The sequence below is a fragment of the Trichosurus vulpecula genome, chromosome 4 (assembly GCF_011100635.1).
Source record: "Trichosurus vulpecula isolate mTriVul1 chromosome 4, mTriVul1.pri, whole genome shotgun sequence".
Lineage (NCBI taxonomy): Eukaryota > Metazoa > Chordata > Mammalia > Diprotodontia > Phalangeridae > Trichosurus > Trichosurus vulpecula.
In genome coordinates, this window is record NC_050576.1 from 5,480,346 (window position 1) to 5,499,547 (window position 19,202).

A 19,202-nucleotide genomic window follows, 5' to 3' on the forward strand; every position below is an offset into this window, starting at 1 on the left:
TGTGTAAAAAAGCAAGTTGACATTCTCACTACTTGCCTGTAGTGGCTTCTTCCATTCATGTGGAAGTGGAGTGGAGAGGGAATACTGCTGCTAAGCAAATATATCAGCAGTCCAAACCCACCATTCATCATCTACTTCTTTAGTCTCTATTTGCCAAAGAAGAAGGGAAACATAATATCTTAACCATGTGACTATAGTGTTTGTTATTAAATCATTTCAGTTATGTCCACTCTTTGTAACCTCTTTTGAGGTTTTCTTGGCAAAGATACAGCAGTGGTTTGTTTTCCTTCTCCAAATCATTTTAACAGATGTGGAACTGAAGCAAACAGGGTTAAGTGGCTTGCCCAGGGTCGTACAGCTAGTAAGTGCCTGAGGCTGGATTTGAACTCAAGGGGAAGAGTCTTTCTGACTGCAGATCCAACACTCCACTGTCCCACCTGGCTGCCCCTCTCTATAATATGCATGGCTTATTATTCTATTTAATTTATGGAAATTTATACTCAAGAAATTATTCAGAAGATAGGTATCTAGTTTCCAATGATTAATGATTTTTCTTCCTCAATTATAATCTTCCTTTCTACCATCTGTTGTAACAACAACCACTAACACCAACCTCATCATCATTGTGCATTTTTACCATATTTATCTCCATTATTATTTTTATCTTGTTCCATCCTTATGATAATTTTGGAAGGTAGATATTGTCATTATCTTCTTTTTAAAGATGAGCAAAATGATACTGAGAATTTAAGCTCCCTGGTTGTGTAGCTCAGAAGTGTCTTTGGAAGATTCCAACTCAGCTCTTTCTGACCCCAAGTATGGGAATATTGTTTACTCTACCATATAGCTTATTCATCTTGTCTTTGGTGATTGAGATTGATACAGTTCCACTTACACACCAGGATTAAAATATGTATTTTAAAGGAGACATGGTTTTATTATTAAAGTTTTCTGGTGCTAAATGGTGTATTAGATGAGGCAGTTGGAACAGGGGACCAAACATGCTCTCATCAAATATTGCATTTTCTTTGAAAAAAAAAACTCATAGTTAAACATAACACATTCTCTCTCCCTCTCTCTCTCTCTCTCTCTCTCTCTCTCTCTCTCTCTCTCTCTCTCTCTCTCTCTCTCCACTACTTAACATAAGGGAAAAAATAATATACTTTCATTGACTCTGCTTTCTTTCCTACTGAATTATTCCTCAAATGATTGCAATTAGACTTCCATTAACTATCATTTTTATTTTCTTCTTTCCAAATTCCTGTAGGGCCTCCTAGTCAACAAAAGTTCTTGCTGTTTTCCAGTCTATTTTGACCCTGTCAGCATTTCATATTATTGAACAACTTCTTCATTTTTTGCTCTTCCCTTTGATTCTATGACATTTAACGTTCTTACTTTTGTGTCATGTCTTCTCTTCTCTTTGCAACATATATATATATATATACATATATATATATATGCATACACACACACACACACACACACACACACACACACACACACATATATATATATATATATATATATATATGTATGTATATATCACCTAGGCCTAGGTCCTCTGTCCCCTGACTGCATTGTCTGTCTCTGTATGCTTGGAAAGCCTATGTAATCTCATGTTTTCTATTATCAATACTGTGCAGAACTCTCTGGAACTAATATACCTTAAAAGCAAAGGTCCTCAACCTGGTATATCTGAATTTAAATAGGTAAAATTGATTTCAGTATTATTAATTCCATTTGTAATACTATGGGTTTAAATAAATCATTCTTAGAAAAATTCAGTGTCTCACCAGATGGGCAAAGGGGTTCATGACAAAAGAAAGACGAAGAACCAACCCCTGAATTAGCTAAAATCTTATTTTAGAGAGAAGAAAACAGTCGTCTTGAGGCACCTCACAACCTGGATCCAGCCTATTTTTTCCTGGTTTATTATTAATTTATTATTATCCTTCATTCACTCTATGGTCCAGTCAAATGAGCCTTTTTTTTGGTTCTTCCCAAACATGGTCGGTGATTAACCAATGGTGGCAAAAGTGGATAGCTGATAACAGAACACGTACATGAACCAACATTTCCTGCCTGCTAGTCTAGAACTGTAGTTGCTATATCTCAGCTAGGTTTACTTGGGATGATTTACATTGAAACTATAATCTGATAGATAAAAGAAAGTCTATATGTCATCAGATCACACTTTACTACTCTTTCTGAATGGTAGTGAATGAAAGAATTCCTTATTCCCCTTTCTGAAATGCTTATCTCATCAAAAGGAAAAGGGTTTCCATTTCTTCTATTTCTAAATTTTTGAGAAGCTTCTCCTCCCAAGGATCTATTCTCTCTGTAGCCATATTAGACAGAAAGAGACAGTACTATATACACAATATATACATGCACATGTATACCTATATGCATATCACACACATGTGTATGTATGTGTGCATGTATATACATACATGTGTATGTATATATGAATATGTGTGTATATATGTGTATGTGTGTGAATATATATAAACATATATATTGGGAAAACTGAAGCTAAAGTATCTTTTATAATACTTTCTGCTGGAGCATCCTTGGGGGGAGGAACTGATTAGATCCAAAGATGAATAATAGGTTTCATTACTACAACCAGTTGAAATCCAACCCAACCCCGTGTATTCCCTTACTGGTAAGCATCTTATAAAAAGTAGATGGTACTTTTATCTCCACTTTTAGAAATTTGCAAGATTTGATGCTAAAACCAACATCAATTGAATATGAATTATCTCCCCGAGGAGTAGTCTTGGCAGAGACCTCAGGCTGGGTTAGAATGGAAATGAAAGTGGGTGACAGCCTAGGTCTCTTCTAGCTATGAATTCTATGATCCTTTGATCCCATGGCCTTCCTATATGTTTAGCAATAACTAGGTTTGGGGAAAATATACTGCTATGTCTATGAATTCTCTGAATTTTAATATATTAACCAATCAGTCTACGAGGAATCATGAAGCTCCTAGTGCATTTCACTCACTGTGGATCCAAAGTGGAGAGAGCAAGAAAGAGCTTGTTCTAGTTCAGTACATAAACTTTCATTGTAGTGAAGATTATGAAAGTATTTAATATATGTTGAATGAATAGAAGCTAGTTTTGAAAACCAAAAGACCATTATGAGGGTGTAGAGGAAAAGGCTTCCTGTAGAGAGTGATATTTCACCTTAATCTTGGAGGAAACTGGAGATTCCATGGGGTGGAGACAAGGAAGAAGGACATCCTGTGGATTAGGGAAAGACAGTTAAAAGACAGAGAAACTTTATTTGTGTGGAGAATCTAGTAGGCTCATGTGGCTAAGCTGCAAAATTTGTGGAAGAAAGTAATATGTTAGAAGAATGGAGAGTTAAAAAGGAACCAAGTTGTAAAGAAATATAAATGCCTATGCATAGATTTTACATTTGTCCTAGAAGTAATATGAAATTACTCTAATTCATTGAGTTGTAGGGAGGGAAAAAATAATCAGGTCTATGCTTCAGGGAAATTTTTGCAGCTCCATGGAGAGTTGATTGCAGTGGGGATAGGAACCGATGCATTGAGCAATAGAGACATAATCAACATTTTAGTAGAGTAAGGTTGATATAACAGAATGTTGGTCTTGTAATTAAGAACATTTTGGTTCATATCCCATCTCTGTCACATACTAATGCTATTATCTGACCAGAGTAAAATCATATTAATGTCTCAGCCTCAGGAAGATTTCTAGGACTATAAATTTGAGGAGAAATCCACAATTTTGGAAAGAGTCTCTGAATCTTGGTGGGGGGAGGGACAGATACCTGATGGTGACATTAACCATAGTTACAGTCATGGACTTTATAACCTTTAATAATTAAAATGATTAAAATAATTAATTAAATAATTCTATAATTTTTAAAAATTAACTATGTTCTCAGAGAGCACCTAGTCTATCCCCCTTCCCTTACACTATTAGACACAATATATTTGGAGAGCAAATGTTGCATACTGGATAGATTGCTGGCTTGGACTCAGGAACATGGGTTCAATTCATAACTTTATCTCTTACTAGCTGTGCGTGGCCAGAGACAAGGATTTTGTCTTTCTAGGTGTAAATTTCCTCATTAGTAACATGGCTAGGGTTGGACTAGATGATTTTTTAGGTCCCTTCATTGTCAAAGTTTACAATTTTATGATCTTAACACTACTATAGAGGAAAACCAGAACCCAGAAAGTTTGAGATAGTCACAATGTCCAGTTCTCCTTTATGAGTTGCAGTGTGAGATTAGAAATACAAAGAAAAATTAAACGTGTTTATTTTACAGAAAATAATGTACATAGGTGTTTGTATATTGTATCTCCTGTAAAATGTAAATTTCTTGAAGATGCATAATCTTGTTTTTACATTACATAATATCCCTAGTGCTTAGCCCAGTATTTAGCACATAGTAAGCACTTAATAAATGTTTCTGACTGATTTACTAAAAACACTATCCCATATCCATATGCTAAGTCAAAATTGATTGGTTCATATGAAGCCATCTAAGGTTCTGACAAAAAAAAATCCTTGATTTTGGAAAGCTAACAAATTAGAAAGCGTGTTTGTGTATTCAGTCATTTTCTAGTGAATTATAACACTTCACATAGTGATTTCATTAAGACTAAAATTTAAGATTGAAAAGGGTAGAAAGGGGCCAGGTTGTGGAGAGCTTCATTTGAAAAAAATCAGATTTTAAGATTCGTCTTGGAGCTAATAGAGACACTTATGATGTGTAAAACTTGGTATTTAGTAGTAGGGAAGATGTAAAGTTAAAGTAGACACATCTCTTGTCTTAGTGAAATTTGTAATCTGCTGGGAAGGGGAAGAATGTGACATAGACAAAGATTTGATTTGAAATCCATCTTTCAAAGGATCTTCTTTGACTTTGAATATGTGCATAAGTAAAAGCTTATTGGAAGAGATCCTTTAAGAAGACTTTTTTTCTGCATGAAATCATTTCCTTTTAGAATTGAAATACAATAAATTTACTGTGATCTAAAATTTTCCATACCTTTCCCTCAATTATGTGATTATGAAGACATGATCCTATGCTCTTCCTGTTTCCTTCTCATGACTTCATCAAAAATGCTTTCACTATATAGTGAGATTATTAAAAAAAATTGTAGAAATGGGAAAATACAGAATTATTGGTGGTTTCTCTTTTGTATTTTGGGGAACAGTGATAATTCTCTTTCTCTGAATTTATCTTTTCTTCTTTCAAGTGTCTTGAAAATCTGGACACTTAATGTACCTCAGTTCTTTAAATTGCATTGCTGTTATCTTAGACCTGGTCTATGCATGCTTATTCCATTCCAAATGTTCTTCCCAGATCTGTTGTCTTTAATCACCTTTGCCTACAGAACACTGAAGACTTTGAAATTAGTGTCCAAATGAAGTGACTCTGTGGCCATTGATGAAGAAATGTTTTGTTATAAAAGTACTGACAAAGCTTTTTTTCTTTCTTTCTGTTTTTGACTGTTGTCCTTATTCCAAGTTGTTTTTAGATGTTCTTTAGATGATCTGGCTTAATTAGAACTCTTTAATACCTTCATATACACTTTTATTTTCTTATATTTTTCATTCTTGCTGCCCATATTCTTCTTCCATTTAAATTTTTTACAAAATTGTTTATGGTCTAAACTGGTATTGCCCTCAGCAGCTATATTTCAGCTTGACAATTAAGTGATGCATTAATTGGTTAAGGTTATATTTAAAAAGAAATTATTATGTCTTATTTAGCTGGAGACAATCAGGATCTACAAGGTGTAGAAGACAGATTCAAATTAAATGGAATCTAGAACCTTGTAATTTAAAAATAATGGAAAAAAAAACATTTAAAAAGGGAGAGAATTGAAAAGAAACATGGGTCGTCATCTAAACATTTTATATTGCCAACAAAGCCCTTTTATACTTAAGTTTCTATTATGGAGAATTTCCACTTTTTTTTTGATCCTTAGAAACCATCTTAAAGAGCATGGTGGAAATCACATTCTTCCTTGAATTCAATTAAATAACATTCATGACATACATTTACATTTTTTTCTTTTATATGCCAAATGTTCAGGGATACAAGAATGAGTAATATTCTCTTTTCCAAGGATCATAGAAGCTTGTAGGGGAACCAAACATGTCCATAAATAACTATCACATGAGGTAGACTACGATTGCACCAGAAGAGAGGTACAAACAACTGCTGTAATAAATAAGACAAGGGGAGAACATGTTGGAATTGTAGATGTCAGTAAGTATAATGGAGAAGCTAGTATTTCAGTACAATTCGTGTATGCCCAGCCAGTATATAAACAAAGAAACAGGAAAGAAAATTTGGGAAATTAGAATTTCTCCATATGATAGGTATAATGTGGTAGGAGAATGCTAGAAAAGAAGTTATGTACTTAAACCTCTAAAATCTACCGTGAATTTGTGGAGGAGTCAAAAGTAGATGATAAAAGAGTATAAAGGGGAAAACAGTCAAATTGTGAAAGATCTCATGATGATGAAAAGTCAGTTAAAATATCTTGAGCACAGACAAATGAAACAAAAGAAAGAGTTACAACCAAATTTGCGATGGCCTCCAGGGTATCTAAATAATTACAAACATTTCTTAATATATATTTCAAGAAAAAAGGAAAATGAATCATTACCTATTGAAATTATCTGGGGATTTCCAAGAGAGCATGGAAACACCAGGATTTTCCGGAATGATTCAAAAGAGAATAAAAGTTGTTAAGTTAGAACTCATACCATGCACAGGAGATAGACTAAACAGAAAAAAAAATGTTGAATCCACCATGGCCAGTCTACCCAAAGAAACAAAAGAGAAAACCACTGATTGGGAATTGAAATACACAGATGTAAAGAACAACATCACTAACATTAAGTGAACACATGATCTCTCTCTCTCTCTCTCTCTCTCTCTCTCTCTCTCTCTCTCTCTCTATCTCTATCTCTCTCTGTCTCTCTCTCTGTCTCTCTGTCTCTCTGTCTCTCTCTGTCTCTGTCTCTCTCTCTCTCTCTCTCTCTCTCTCTCTCTCTATATATATATATATATATATATATATGTGTGTGTGTGTGTGTGTGTGTGTGTGTGTGTGTGTGTGTTTTCAAAACAAATATTGTCTTTAAAGACAGGATGCATACAAGGAAATTAAAATGAAAGGTATCCCAGAAAGAAAAACAAAAAATTCAGACAATCTGAATACCATCAAATAATAAATTATGGAAGAAAATAGAATGAAACTTCTGGACACAGAAAGCAAAGTACCAACTGAAAGAATCAAAAATCACTACATCAAATTAAAAAAAAATAAACAAAACTGTACGAAAATTTCAAGATATATACTGGCTATGTTTTAGAATTGCAACAAAAAACCAGCAAGTTCTGCAAGCAAACAGGAAAAAGACCTTAAAAATAAAGCAAAATAAGTTTTAACTAATGTAAGACTATTCTGTACCATTCAGATGCTGCAGAAGTTATTGGGAGGGAAAAGGAGCTTACCATGCCTCCCAATGTGACATACCCTGAAAAACTCTGAGCTTAATCATCAATGAAAAGAAGAGAGAGAGATAGAGTCAGGAAAAAAAAAGATATAAATACGTTATTTATTTTGAAAAAAACCCGAAACAATAGAAAGATGTAAAAGATAAATACAGTAAAAAAAAGAAAACAGAAGAAATGAAATAAAGAGCTATAGAAAAAAAAGAAAAAAAAAAGAAAGAAACCAATAAGGTTCAAAAATAACAAAGAACGGAGGGACCATCAAGAGATTCCTTTCTGATAGTATAAAAGTGGACAAAGGAATTTTAATAGAAGCGATGGAGGAACAGTTCTGAAACACAACGGTCTAAGCTTCTTTCCACTCCACCTACAGCTTTCTCTCTCTCTCTCTCTCTCTCTCTCTCTCTCTCTCTCTCTCTCTCTCTCTCTCTCTCTCTCTCTCTCTCCCCTTCTGTGTGTGTGTGCGTATGTGTGTGTGTGTGTGTGTGTGTGTGCGTGTGGGAGAGAGAAAGAGAGAGAGAGAGAAAATCATTGAATAAGAGGAAGAACAATCATTTGGGGAGTATAGTAATAACTAAGTTTATCTAGCACTTACTATGTACCATCTTCTGCTCTAAAAACCTTAAAATTTTTAGCACATTTCATCTTCCCAATAACCCTGGAAAGCTGGTTCTATCCTCACCCTCATTTTATAGATGAGAAAACTGAGACAAACAGAGGTAAAATGATTTGCCCATTGTAACATAACGAGTAAGTGTCTGAGGCTGGATTCGTCTTAAGGTCTTGATTTCAGGCCCAGAGCTCTATTCACTTCAGCAGGTAGATGCCACAAAAGGGAAATGTGCGACATAACCAAAGAAGTCAATAGTAAACAATGAAGGTAATGAAGATAAAATAAACTGCTCATGTCTCTTAGAAAGAAGGGGAGTTACCAAAAATGTCAGATATGACAAAGTGATGATAAAAAGCTTGGGGAAGAAAAAGAAAGGTAGAAATCATGATTCCTCGGTGTGATGGAGCTCCACTACAGAGCACTCTCATGGTTGGAAAGATATTCTCATGGAAGATAGGGAATTCACAATGGCCACAACCTGCAATTTGGTGATGCATAGAGACACTCCAACCTCTGACAGAGTTGTGCTTCTATGGACAGCACCCCATTTCAGGAGAAAAAGAAGCAGAGCCACTGAGGGGCAACTGAAATTCAGAAGTGTGTGAGAAAAGGTTGTTGTTGTTCTTGTTCAGTCATTTTTCAGTTGTTTTCAATTCTTCATGACCCCATTTGGGCCTTTCTTGGCATAGATGTTGTAGTGATTTGCTATTTCCTTCTATAGCTCATTTTACACATGGGAAATAGGGTTACTGAGGCAAATAGGGTTAAAAGACTTGCCCAGGGAAACTGAGCCAAACAGACTCAGGTGACTTGCCTGGGGTCACACAGCTAGTAAATGTCTGAAGCTAGTTTTGATCTCACAAACATGAGTCTGCCTGACTCCAGTCTTGGCAATTGACAGTGCCCCATAAGTGTTCCTATGTTTAATCATTTTTTTTCTGCAAATATTTTGCATTCATTACAGTAAAACATAAATTTCATGAGTAAAATTAGAGACATATTTCAGGTGGTGAACACCTCTAGCATGGAGAATTCTGTTCTTCCAAAGTGGTCCTAGTCCATACTTAGACATTTTTCCTATCTCCAAAGCAAAAATAAACTTGATAAATGAAAATATCCTCCCTTAACTTATACTATATTTTACAAGCCAAGGCTATGCTACTCAATAATTAGAGTATTGGGTGCTTCAGTTTAACTTGATAGTTTCTCCTGTGATCCTTTGGGTGAGGGTGTTGAGTGGGAGGTACTTATGTCTGCATAACTCATCCGTCTGATGGAGACAGAGTCACCAAAGTAGAAGATGAGATTGGAACTTGGAAAGACGAAGCAGATTTTGACATTTTTTCTCATCAAGTAGTCATCCAATGTACTTTGGTTTTCATCGTAGACTATTGAGTCATGGAATATCGCAGAATGAAGAATACTTTAGAAGGAAAGAAAAAAAAAATCTTTGACTCAGAACTGACTACGTTTTAGCCATTATACTGAGTAATAGAGGTACAAATTTAAGGAAACAAGACATTGCCTGCAATCAAAGAGGTGCTATTCTAGTAAGGGGAAAGACTATATGTATAAAAGTGGTGTACAAAAAACGTATTTGTATGGGGTGGGGGTCAGAGAATGGGGATTTGAGTTATGGCATAATGTTTGTGCTTTCTTTCCAGGAAAACTAATGTTGGTTTTGTTAGTCTTTTCAGAAGTAGAGTTGGACAGCCATGTGAGCGAGGAGAACAGACACCCTGGGGATTGACAAGCCGATGACTAGGGAATTGCTGTGATGGGTTTTGATTGAAGAAAGTAAATATGAGTAGTCACCAATCACATTCCTGTTGTAAGGGTGGAAGCTTGGGTTCTGGGCCCATCATTGAAGCTGGAAGGAATATATATATAGCATGGATATGGCCAGGAAGTGTCAGGGTGTGTCTGAGAAAGATAAGGTGATTGGAAGAGCTCATCTAGCTTTACCATTTCTTTTTATAGAAGAGGAAACTGAAGAAGAAAGCATAAATGAATGGACCCAGGCTACATGGCTATGAATTGGAAGACTCAGATTTCAAACTACACATTCTTGGTTCAGTGGGGAGCGTGGGAGGGAGAAGGAGAGATATAGAAGCAAATGAAGGGAAAGGAGATCCAGGCAGAAGAGAAAAAGTGGCAATTCCTGAAGATTGGAAGCCTTGAAATTTCTATAAAGAAACTTCCAGCAACTCCCAGGCTTGAAACCAGCAGCAAGAACATTGGAAGTCTAAGAAAGTAGAGGACCTTGTTCTTATTGCTCCATGAGCCAAAGTTTTCTTATAGTCAGAAAGGCTACAGAGCACTTACTATGAATTTTCTTAAGGCTTAGAGGCCAAGAGAATATTCCTTGTTTAAATAGCTTTATTAATGTTCTTGAAGCTGGCTAGGGCTTTACATGGCTATAGGTTCAGAGGCAACAGGTCAACATGTATATATTTATTGTGTACTATGTACTACCTGCTGGGGACACAAAGAAAGGCAACAAAAACAAAAAAGATCCCTGCCCTCAAGAAGCTTACAATCTAAATAATCTGAAGGTAGAGATAACATGCAGATATACAAATGTGATACAGGAAAAATTGGAGATAATCACCCAGGTAAGGCATGAGCATTAAGCAGGAAAGAGAAGTGGCCAGTAAGCTGAACCTGTTGTCAGCATAGGAGTTGTAATGAAAAATTCTACAAGTTGTGGTACATGATTGTGATGAAATACTACTGTGCTATAAGAAATGATGAGCTCGATGATCTTAGAAAGACATGGAAAGACTTGCATGAGATAATGAAAACAGAAAGGAGCAGAAACAAGAAAATGTTGTGCACAGTAACAGCAATATTGTTTTAAGAATGACTTTGGACTAGTAAGTCATTTTGAGTATTATAAGTACCTAAATGGACTATAAAAGACATATGAAAAAGACACAATCTGTATCCAGAGGGGGAAAAAACTGATAAATAGAAATATATAGAGAATTTATGCTTGTGTATAATTGAAAAATAAAGAAAAGAAAAAGAGAAGTTCCTTTAGCAATTCATATTGTCACTCTCTTTGCAACTAATTGTCTTAGAGAGTCCCGAAAGTTCTGAAGGCTTAAGTAACCCTGTCCTTACCCAGTGTTTCCCATATCTGAGAGAGGCAGGGAATAAATGTAGTGTTAATGGACTTGAGGCCAATTCTCTATCCAGCAAACTATGCAAACTCTCACAACAGCCCCAAATCCCAAGAGTTCTATCCAGCCTGTGACACTTAGCTCTATCAGCTCAATTACCATGAGCATGTGAATAAGCTTGAGGTCTAAGTTTCTAGACAGTGCCTTCTCTGGTTATCATGAAGTGCCAATGTCATTATGCATTTTCATCTCTATACAATGCCAGCTATAGCAAGAGGATAAGCAGAACGCACACTGCATTCACAGCAACAACGGAAACAGGATTAATCCATTTGAACCAACAACTTAGTCCTCTTTTTATGTCCATAATACAGGTTCAGCCATGCTCAGTTTTCAGGTCTGTGTGAAAGCTGTCATTGAGATTAGTGAACTCTATCTCCAAGTCAATCAGTTAAGGAGCTATTATTAGGTTTATGGTGTGTGACTGACACAGAAGTTCCAAAGACAACTACAACACACTCTTACCTCTTAGGAGCCCATTTTAGATTGGGACAGAAGGTATCATGTACCATTTCTAACCTGCCCAAGTTATGTCCCATCTAAAGGGTTCACCACTAGTACCCCATCACATCATGCATGACCTACATCCAATCCCTGAGACAACTGGCTCTCATAGGTCAGATTTTGATTTAATTTGCCTGGGTCCAGACTGCCATGTCACTTCCATATAACCTCACCTACTAAGCCCACTACGGTTTTCCAGATCTTTAGCTATTACCTTCTTCCATTAGAATGTAAGAACCTTGAAGGAAAGAGTTGTTTTGATTGCTTGTAATCTATACCTAGAGTATAGATTACAATGAATGGAAACACTTAGTAAACACTTGGTGAATACTTATGCTCTCTCTCTGTCTCCCCCCCCCCCTCTCTCTCCATTCTTTTCTTACTCTCTTTGGCTTTCTTCTCCCTTCCTTTTTGTCTTCCTTCTCTTTTGTCTCTCCTTTTTTCTTTATTTCTCTCTTTTGTTCTCTTTCTTTCAAAGATTAAAACAAAATAAAGGTAATATAATTGGCAGAGTTTAGGCGGGGAGATACTCCAAAGGCTTCATTTAAAAAATTGATTATGAGCTGTGTTTTGAAAGAAACCAAAGATCCGAGGAGGCAGAAGTGAACAGACAGTGCATCCAAGGAATAGGTGTTTGGACTGGTGACAGTACTGGAAAGGCATGGAGACAGGAAATGGAATGTCCTATATGAGGGGTATCAAGAAAGCCCTTTTAGTAAGACTATAGAGTAAATGAAGGAGAGTGATGTGTAATAAAGCTTGAAAGGTAGTTTGGGGAGAGGTTTATGTAAAGGACTTTAAATAGCACAAAGAAGAGTGGGTCTGGGACAAAACAATCCCTAAAATAAACAGCGCATTGTAAAAAAGAATCTTTTTCCTCCTCCACTTAAATGGTTGAGGAAATGTTTATAGTTAACAATGTCCTCCAAACTGTTATGATCTCTACTTGTTCCTTGATAGTCATTCCTTTTATTGAGGGTACTGAAAGACCCATTGGGTTATAATGATGAGCAGACCTAAAACCACAATCAATACCTGTGGCAAGACCATTTAGAAATTCAAACTGGGCTCTTCCAACACACACACACATACACACACAGCATGCCATAGACACATGAGCATACATACACACATGTATGTACACAGCATGCAATACACAATGCACTCACATACATGTATGTACATATGTGTACACATATAGTTAAGAGTCAATAGACCTAGGAGGCATAACTGAATATATAGCATAAGTTTCCAGTGTCAAAAATAATTAGTGTGGCCTATGTTTATGTGGTTTATGTGATATATGTTTAACATTATCTAGGCATGGATTATGGTAGCCACTTGTAAAGTCAAGGGTTTGGAATGCACCGCTACCTAATCGGTCTGCAGACATTCATATGATCCAAGGCTCTCTACCTCAAATAGCGATTTTATTTTTGTCCATGAGCATTTGGGGGGCAGGAAATACTTACTGGCATTGTCATCATTTTCCAGAAGCATTTAGCAGGTTCTTAAAGTATACCAGGAACTGTCCACTGTTCTGGGGATAAAAAAGAATGGCAAACATAGGGTACCTCCTCTAAAGACACTTACAGTGTAATGGGGGAAGTTACATGCAAACCATGCTGTACATGCAAAACCTACATAGGGGAAAGGAGGTCATCTAAGGAAAAAAGGCCCAGCAGTGGCCCAGCTAGTGGAGAGGGACATGCATATTGCACCCAGGAAGACAAAAATGAGATGGCATTGGCAGTGTTTGTATTTTCACGTGAATATCAATAACTAAAATAGGTCACCAGGTGACCTTATTCTTACCTCATTCTCACTGAAAACCTCAGAAAAATCCTGAGGGAACTAGGTTTCCACCCCTGAACCACCACTACTAGTGAAGCAAATCTATCTTATGACTACAAGAAAACCAAACAAAACAGCAACTTTATACCAGGTCATGAATGATGATTGTTTTTTGAATTTTTATTTTCAGTTCCAAATTCTCTCTTTGCCTGCACCCTATCCCTCACCAATTTAAAATGCAAAAAGTTTGACATCATGTACATGTGAGGAAATACAACACATGTTTTCATACTACTGATGTAAGTAAGGGCAAAATATGCTTCAAAACTCATTTAGTGTTTATCGGTTTGCTCTCTGGAAGGGGATAGATTTTTTCATCATGAGTTCTTTGTAATTTTCCTGGATTATTGTACTGATCAGAGTAGCTGTCTTTCAGATTGTTGTTACTTACAGCAAAATATTAGTCCATCATAGCAATAGACCATGACTTCTTCAGCATTCCCCAACTGATGGCCATCCCATCAATTTCCAATTCTTTGCCAACACAAAAAGAGAAGCTCTTTATATATTTTTCACATAAGGGTCATATTTATTTTTCTTTAATATCCTTGAGACATAGACTTAGTAATGGTATTGCACTATGGGCAAGTTAGGTGGTGCAGTAGATGGAGTGCACAACCTGGAGTAAGGAAGACCTGATTTTAAATCTGGCCTTAGACTTACTAGCTACGTGATCATAGGCAAGTCAGTTAACCCTGTTTGCCTCAGTTTCCTCACCTGTAAAATGAGATGGAGAAGGAAATAGCAAACTATTCTAATATCTTTGCCAAGAAAACCCTAAATGCGGTCACAAAGAATTGGACACAAATGAAAGAGACTAAACAAATGTTATTTGTTGGGTCGATGGGTAGGCACAGTTTCATAGCCCTTTGAAGATAGTTCCAAAATGTTCTCCAGAATGGTTGGACCAGTTCATTGCTGTTTTTCCACATTCACTCCAGAATTTGTCATTTCACTTTTATGTCATGTCAGCCAATCTGATAATTATGAGGTGGTGCCTCAGAGTTGTTTTAATTTGTATTTCTCTAATTATGAGTGATTTAGAACATTTTTCAAATATCTACTTGAATAGTTTTACTATTTCTGGCTGTAACTTTTTTCCTTCAGGATTTCAAATGTTATTCCATTTGGTCCATATATGTTTAGTATTGATATTAATTCATTGTTTATGGCATTTTTTAGCAAAATGTAGTTTCCCTGATTATCTCTTTTAATTAGGTTCATTTTTTCTGTTTTCTGTGTCTGAAATCATGAATATTTTCCCTGACTTTTTTATATCAGTTGAAGCATAATAGATTCTGCTCCAGCCACTTAAATTGTGTGTATATCATTCTATGTCAAATGTGTTTCTTGGAAATAACAAACTGTTGGACTCTGCTTTCCTATCCATTCTGATATACTCCTCTACTCTGTGGGTGAATTCATCCTATTCACCTTCACAATTATGATTGTTCACTGTTTATTTCTTTCCACTTCATTCTCTTGTATTTAGTTTTCTCTTTTTTAACTTCATAACCTTCTCAAAAGTCAGTTCTGCTTTTGGCCACTGCCTACCTTTATCTGCCCTTCATCTAGTTCTTCCCATTTTACTTACCTGTTGGAAAAGATGAATACCTATACTCAACTTTCTGTGTGTGTTTCTATACACACACATATATAAAAAATATCAGTGAGGATAATATATATATATATATATATATATATATATATACAAATGTGTGCTTTTACATATACATGCATGTATGTGTTTTATACATGTATACACATGCATGCATACACATGTGTGTGTTACCCTCAACTTAGTTTAGTCTGTCCAAAAAGGTTATACTGGGATATGTATGGACATTAAACATAGTATAGCTTTTTGGAGCCACAGATTAGAGTCGGGTGGCAGGTAGACACCAAGGGCAGATGAGCAGCCTGAAAATAGCTCAGCAAGTTCTCACACCAGAAGTCCTAGTCTTCCTTGAATACCCCATACACCAACAGGCTTCAAACCCATCAATGAGGTAGGATGATGTTTGCCCCCAAAATGTGAAGATTTCTCCTAGTGGAATGGGTGGATGAGAGCAATTTGTTCCAATGACCACTGTGCAAGTGAAGCAGGTGCTGTCGAGCACTTAGTGCTTATTCAGCCATCAAAGATGCCAAGGTCATCCATTGTATCTTGGGCCATCACCAGTTATCCTGACTTTTGTCCTGCCACGGGACTTCGACGACTCTGGAAGGGGGAGTGAGGCTGACAACTTTGTGCAACTCTGCCTCCCTTAAATCCAATATTTGTATATATGACACACAAGAAAGACTTTTCACAAGGGAGGTAAAAACGGTGACGAGGGAGTAGGCAATGTTGAATTTCCCTCACATCTATACCAGTTCAAAGCGGAAAGCATATTTTTGAACAGAGTTGAAAGGGAGCTTCAAACATTACGTACTCCCTCGTCCTCACTTCCCTGCCATTGTAAAACCTCTTCCTTATGTAATTCTTTTATGAAAGATTATTTTCCCTCTTCTTCTTCCTATTGCTCCTAGTATATTCCCCTTTTGTACCCTTCCATTTTACTTTTGTGATAATCCCAACATAGTAGACTTACACCTATATTCTCTGTCTAAGCTGAGACTTCTAACTGCCCAAATGATTATAAATTACTGAAATGTTACTTGTTCAATTATCCCATTTTGGGAATGTAAACAGCTTAACCCTATTAAGCTCCTCATGATTTATTGTTCGTTTTTACCGTTTCATGCTTCTCCTGAGTCTTACATTTGAATATCAGATTTTCACTTCTGGTCTTTTCATCGGGAATGCTTGGAAGACCTTTATTTCCTTGAATATCAATTTACCTCTGTTGGATTACAGTCTGTTTTGCTGGGCAAGTTATTTTATTTGTTATCCTAACTACTTTGGCTTCCAAGATGTCATGTTCCAAGCGCTCTGCTCCTTTATAGTCATATCTGCAAAATCATGTGTAATTCTCATTGTGCCTCCATGGCATTTTTTTCTTTCTGGCTGGTTCCAATATTTTATCATTCACTTGGCGGCTCTGAAATTTTGCTATATATTCCTGAGAGTTTTCATTTAGGGATTTATTTCATGGGGTGATCAGTAGTTTCATTTCTATTTTGTCTCTTTGGTTCTAGGATGCCTGTGAAGATTCCCTTTATAATTTCTTGAAATATATTGCCTCTCCATAATGTTCAGGTCATCCAAAAAATCATAAGTTATCCCTCTTTGATCTATTTTCCCGGTCACCTTTTTTCGTATAAGATATTTAAAATTTTCTTTTATTTTATTTTTATAGTTCTGATTCTTTGATTTTGTTTCTTGATGTCTCATTTAGTCATTAGTTTCTATTTGATCAATTTTAAATTTTAAGGAATTACTCCCTTCTAAGAGGTTCTGTACCTCTTTTACCCTGTGATCAATTCTGTTTTTTGAGGGATTATTTTCTTCAGTAAGATTTTTGTATTTCTTTCATCCAGTTGTTAATTCCTTCTTATTTAAAAAATAACTTTCTTTCATTGCACTCACTTCTTATCGCACTTTTTCCTATACCATTTTTACTCTGTTTCTAAAATCTTTCTTGTCCCCTTTTAAATCTCTTTCAGAGTTTATGATGAGCTTGTATACAATCTATATTTTTTTTCTTTTAGGCTTTGCCTGTAGATGTTTTCAAGTCATTGTCTTCTGAGTTCGTATTTTGAGCTTCCCTCTCACAACACTGATTTTGACGGTCTTGTTCTTTTTTGGCGTTTGCTCGTTTTTTTGTCCTGCCTATTTCTTGATTTTGGACTTTATTCTACAATTGGTTTTGGTTTACCTCTTGGGTGGAAGAGGATTATCCTGAAACATCATGCTTTAGGCCCTCCCTGTAATTTTCGTACTTTGTTTTGGAGGCCTTTAACATTCTGTTGTTTCTAAGATAATGTGATCACAGAGAAGTGTCATCACTTGTCTGGTCCTTAGCCCAATAGGATCCCTCTTCTCTTCCAACCACAAATGCTCCTTACTGACTTATCACTATATCCTAGATCAACATAATGGGTGATAGATTTTCCAAATGGTACCAGATGACACAAGCTAGAACAGGGGTCCCTGGTATTCTCTTTCTGACCAGGGGTTTAAACCCTTTAACTTGTCTGGGCACTGAGCACTCCCAGTAGCACTGCTGCTGTTGTAACTTCTGCATCCAAAGCCCACTGATACTGCTACTTTCACTTTGCCATGCTACTATTCAGCTCTGATCCCAGTATTCCCAAATCTACCTTTGGACCTCCTGGTATTCCTGGGCTGGAATGACATGATGATATACTTAGAGAAGCCTAGAGAATCAAATTTTAAAAAAAAAACTACTGAAAATAATAAAAAAACTTTAGCAAAGCTGCGTGATATAAAATAAACCCACATAAATCATCTGCATTTCTATATATTACTACCAAAGCCCAACCACAAGAGATAGAAAGAGAAATTCCATTTAAAGGTACTCTAGACATTATAAATATTTGGGAGTCTGCCTGCCAAGACAAACCCAGGAACTATATGAACACAATTACAAAACACTTTTCATACAAATAAAGTCAGATCTAAATAATTGGGTAGGAAAGCATCAGTTGCTCATAGGTAGGCTGAACTAATATAATAAAAATGACAATTCTACCTAAATTAATTTATTTATTCAGTTCCATACCACTCAAACTACCAAAAATTATTTTATAGAACTAGAAAAAACAATAACTGCAATTCATCTGGAAAAAACACAAGGTCCACAATATCAAGGGAATTAATGAAAAGAAATGCTAGGGAAGGTGGCCTAGCCATACCAGGTCTTAAATTGTATGAGAAAACAGCAATCATCAAAACTACTTGGTACTGGCTAAGAAACAGAGTGGTGGGTTTTCTACCCCACACCCTCCCAAACTGGCAGCCTCCAGTCGAGCACAAGTGTTAGATCTCTACCAGGTGATGCTGACAGAGAGCAGCAAGTTCACCTCCTACAATTACCAAGTTATGCCATTAGAAGGATAAGAGACGCCTTCAGAGAAAATAAGAATGTAAAGGATTCCGCACAAATACAAATGCTAGTGAATAAAGCCAAAAGAAACCTAGAAATAATTCGGTGATAGATCCTCATTAATGAAATATATTCCACCGACAAGCTTGTCATCAAGAATATGAAGATGCCCAGGACCTAATCAATGGTATGTGGCTCTAGTAGTAGCCATGGACCATCAGCAGCAGTCTGTGCCTCAGGACATCTCCCAGCATGTTTTCTTTTGCCTCTTATATCACCATTAAAAAGGCTTTGTTCTCTGCCAATAGAAGCTGAAAAACTGAAAAATGTTTCCAGTCTTTTTCTGCCTTAGTGGTAGATGATAATTCCTAAGGTTCATGTGCTAGTCAGTACAACTGGAGCTTGATGAAAATTGTCTGTTATATATTTTTACCTTCATGTTGTAGTTCATCACTTCTTATGGAGAATATTTCAAAACTGTGTTTTTTGGTTCTTTTAACAATAAAAAAGTAT

At 36.2% G+C, this 19,202-nt stretch overlaps 1 pseudogene; it reads left to right on the forward strand.

Annotated features, from left to right (window-relative positions):
- Nucleotides 1-18,870, forward strand: part of LOC118846031 — a 33,931-nt pseudogene extending 15,061 nt beyond the window's left edge.
- Nucleotides 18,871-19,202: the final 332 nt, after the last annotated feature.